Below are 4399 nucleotides of genomic sequence, written 5' to 3'. Positions count from 1 at the left end.
TATTGCTTGATGCTTAAAAATAGACTTGAAACAGTTGTGATACGTTGATTAGGCTAAAGAGTCCGAGTCATGAGAAATTGCACTAGGATTAAACGCAGCACCATTTGAATGTGAAGGCTTAACCTTGCTATTGACCAAAATTCTATATAAAACATGGCTTCTCAAGGTATTGCTGTATATATTTTATATTTCACACATAATCTGTAGCAGGATAAACATCTCGTTATTCCGCACTTAATTAAATGAAAGATTTTATTAGCTCGGTATGTTTTTATAAGTTTAGTAAGGGTGTAGTTACTCATATATAACACACATTACATGCAGCCTTGCATAAAAGTGCCAAAGAATGATCAATTTTCTGAAGTTAATTGTCAAGTTTGTCCAAAGTAGTCTGTTTCTTTGCATTGTATGATCTTTGCATTGCATGCATGTATACAATATTCTCAAACCCTTTCATTCATGTTAAAGATTTTTACTGTACAAAAATGTGAAATAGCAAAACAGAAGCAGCTCTTGGTTTAACCAACAGGAAACTAAAATCGCTAATGTGACGAAAGTGCTTCCGATGGGAAGCTCACGAAGCGTTCAGGAAATAACCCACTAGTGACCATACGCTAAAAAAGGGGAAATGTTGGGTTTTGCTAGTCTGATTAAACAATTTTGCATGCAACTGGCAAGGATATGAAGCAAGTTGTCTTTTCAAATTTTCTCCTATGCCAATTTTGTTTATACGGGATGTATAAAAACGCATTTTAATAAGTTTATTAATAATGTACATACTAATGCCATGAATGTTCTTGTTGATGTTTAAAGAGATGGTGAGCTAAACAAAGATTGTGAAAATTTGTAAATAAACAATTCCTCAATGTCAACTCAAAACGTTAGGGCAGTGTAAAAAAGAGGACAGAAAATGGCTTGAAGTTAAATCTACATTTTTAAGCCCAATTCCAGTATAAAGGCAAGTTCATTGTACTGTATGTAGTTGCCTTACATACTATATCATGTATTCCTTATGAAATACTTTAGGGATATGAGTTGGTAACCTGCCTGGCTATTTCTGTGTACATGTTGAACAAGGGAAGTGAAACTATCGGTATGTCTAATTTAAATATCAGTGCATGGATTAGTGGTAGAACTGGTGGATAAGTTACAAAAAGTGGTTGATCTAACATCATTTGTACCTATTACTAAATGGGCCGGTTTTCAAATATCCATGCAACAATTTAATGACATGGAATAATATAAAACAAAATAAAAAAAATTAATATCCATATTCAGTACCATCTGCTAAAATAGCTAATAACATGATATTATGTAAATAAATGTTACAGAATGAAGCGATGCATGGCATGCAGCTGGAAGATCAGAAATCAATAAAAGCAACAGATCAATCAAATTGAAATGCTGCTGACAAGTGCTTTTCAATATGTTTCTGAAGTAAAATTTGTGGTTCTATAAATAGTGTGCAGTGATGTCGCATGAAGAGCATGAATCAGAAAAAGCATAAGGTGATTCAAAATTGATGCTATAGACACAGTGCAACCATGTTTTCAAATTGGAAACAATATGCCAGTTTTTAAATAATAAACTCAAGGTATCAAGAAATAACTTATCATACAACAGTTAAAATTGCACTAATCAGCCAAAAATAATTGCGGGTCTGTATCAGTCATCAGCTTCATTCGCACCCAATCAATTCAATTCAATGTTTTTTATCAATTAGTGATGAGATAACTATAAGATTATTGTAATTCTACTGTGTTACAGGTTCAAAAAAACAATATAAATGTTAAATGGAGAAGCTATAGAATGACTCCGAAAAATTGAAGTAACAGAAACAGCATATCGCAAAATTAGTTGGTGAATGTATTGCCTTGTTTGGCCAAATCGCCGTTAGCTCAAGTAAGAGTGTGAAGTTAACCGAGATGATGAATAACCGAGATGGATAAACTTGAATCCAACAAGTACTCAGATAATAAAGATTTTGATTTGTGTGCTAAACAGCTTTTGAAAAGGTAACATACGAAAAGCCGAGGCAAACAGCACAAAGTAAGAACAGATTGAATAGCAAAGGATAACAATGAAATTGGGAACTGAAAATTTATGTGAAAAGATCATTGAAATAACTAGTTGATAATTTTTTGCTGCACATAGTTAAACAAAAATGAGGAGAGCTTCAAAAAGCATCTGCCCTTCTCCAAGGAGCCAGTACAGCTCACCCAGTAAGAGTGATGTCAAAAATTGACAGTGCCTAGTTGGGTAAGATAAGTGCATGAACTACGTGTGATAAGATTGTTGAGTGTTGAATGTATTGAGGTGAAAAAAGAAAACTAACTTACATTGATGAGAGTTACGTATACATATACAGTGTAGTTGGAAAAATATTTACTTGTGATGTAGCACTGGCAGGTGAAATCATAAACATATGTTACAACTTACATGAAAAGCATCATCTAGGAGTTAATCAGAATTGAATCTTTCTATAACCAATTGGAGTCGCATGTTCAACAAAACAACATAAAATAATGCCATGTGAAAAATTGGTATATTTGAAGCGGAGTGGATTAGTTAAATACAGAGATGGGTGTCTGTTGTCAACTTGAACAACTTACTGCTTTGGCTTTAAATAAATATTAATTGATCAAAAACCAAACTGTATTGCCATGTAAAGAGAGCCACGAACTTGAACTAGTACCACGACTATTAGAACACATGCACTAAAACAGTATTATAATTATTAACATGTACCATTATTCCCAACAAAATTTGAGGCAGACGACTGGTTATGATTCAGAACAGTAAAACTTTCGCTAGATAATTACCATTAATTGGTATGTCTGCTGGATGGTCTGTGGTGCTTATTAGCCTGTGAGATTACAGAAATAAACGTAGCTCCAGTACCAATTAGCAGATTTTGACTTGTTCACGTGGTACTGCATGAAAATTGCCACTTTCTGTCTAATAGCTTCCTATGCCTTCACATCCCATATATCGATAGAAGAAATGCACCATTCAAGCCAATGGTAGATGTCATTAATATAAACAGATCTACATTATTGATGTTGCACTAAAGATAATGATTTTCTGTAAGCCTTCCACGATGTTACAGCAACAAATTTATAATTGCACACCCAACAATATTATGCGATCTCTGACATTAAAGCGCATAAAGACTATAACTGTGTATTTGCATTGTCTACTGTATCAACTCGCTTCATGATTTATTAAAATATAGGTGCGTTGATGAACTTTCAAGTGATATTTGCTTGCAAAAAGAACAGCAAATGTAGCTATGATAAGCTTTATACGTGTTTAGCAATGTTTCACTGCCAACGCTGACCGTTTGTGTACAAAACGTGCAAGAACAAATCTAAACGTTTTGCCATTGATATTGTAAGCCCTCATCGAATTCGACAAGCCGCCGGCAATCAGATTTAAAATAGAATAATCCCACTTAAAGTAGATAACTCCAAATTCAAGAATACTGACAACTCATAATTTTGAGCATTAATATCACAAACCCTCGTATGATTTTAATCATTTTATAATATATTTTTTAGTTTTAATTAGCATTTTTAAATGAAAAAGCAAAATTCTAGAATTTATCCTTGTATCAGTGTTACCAGCTCTTTTATCACCAGAGAACCACTTGTAGGCTGAATGTAGCTGGTATGAATCACAGATCACTGTGAAACAGCCAACATTAATCTTGATGTTGATAACAGCATTGACAATTATTTCGCTTACAAAAGCAGATTAAAAGTTGACCTTTTTATAATAGGAAACTAAAAAACTGCCAATTTTGAGACCAGAGAAGACTGTGATGGTGCTGCAGTGAGGTTCAGATAATCATTACTTTCTGTATCATATGTTGTATATTTTCCATAACTGTTACTGACAGCAACATGTCATTACTATTCAAAAGAGTTCAACACAAATAGAGGGTTTATATACTTTTGCGATGAACAATGAAATAATTTTTTGTGTCTGATGTAGCAAATGCAATCACAAAACAAAAGCTGAAGCTTTACATTTAGACTCATTGCAAAAGTCTACTGTGCTAAAAACAAGCAATCAGTTCATATATGCCAAAAAAATTGTTTGAATCTACAATGTATAGAGCTTCAACGCCAACTCCATTTAAAAAAATAGAAAACAACTAACAATAACATATAACAAAGACCAATGATATACAGCCCCCAATGGGGGAAGGGGGCTGTATATCACTGCTAAGACGTTGTCAAAATCACTAAAAAAGTGTGTATGCAGTTGATTAGGTGTAATAAAAAACTAGTTTAAATTATTTACGGGTTTTTTGCTAGTGATAACAACATGATAACATGTTCACAAACCCAAGCAATGTGAAAGCTTTTTTTCATGCTCAAAGTTGTTTACTCCC

This window comes from Watersipora subatra, chromosome 3, assembly GCF_963576615.1.
Source record: "Watersipora subatra chromosome 3, tzWatSuba1.1, whole genome shotgun sequence".
Taxonomy (NCBI): Eukaryota; Metazoa; Bryozoa; class Gymnolaemata; order Cheilostomatida; family Watersiporidae; genus Watersipora; species Watersipora subatra.
Note: the sequence above shows the minus strand (reverse complement) of the source record.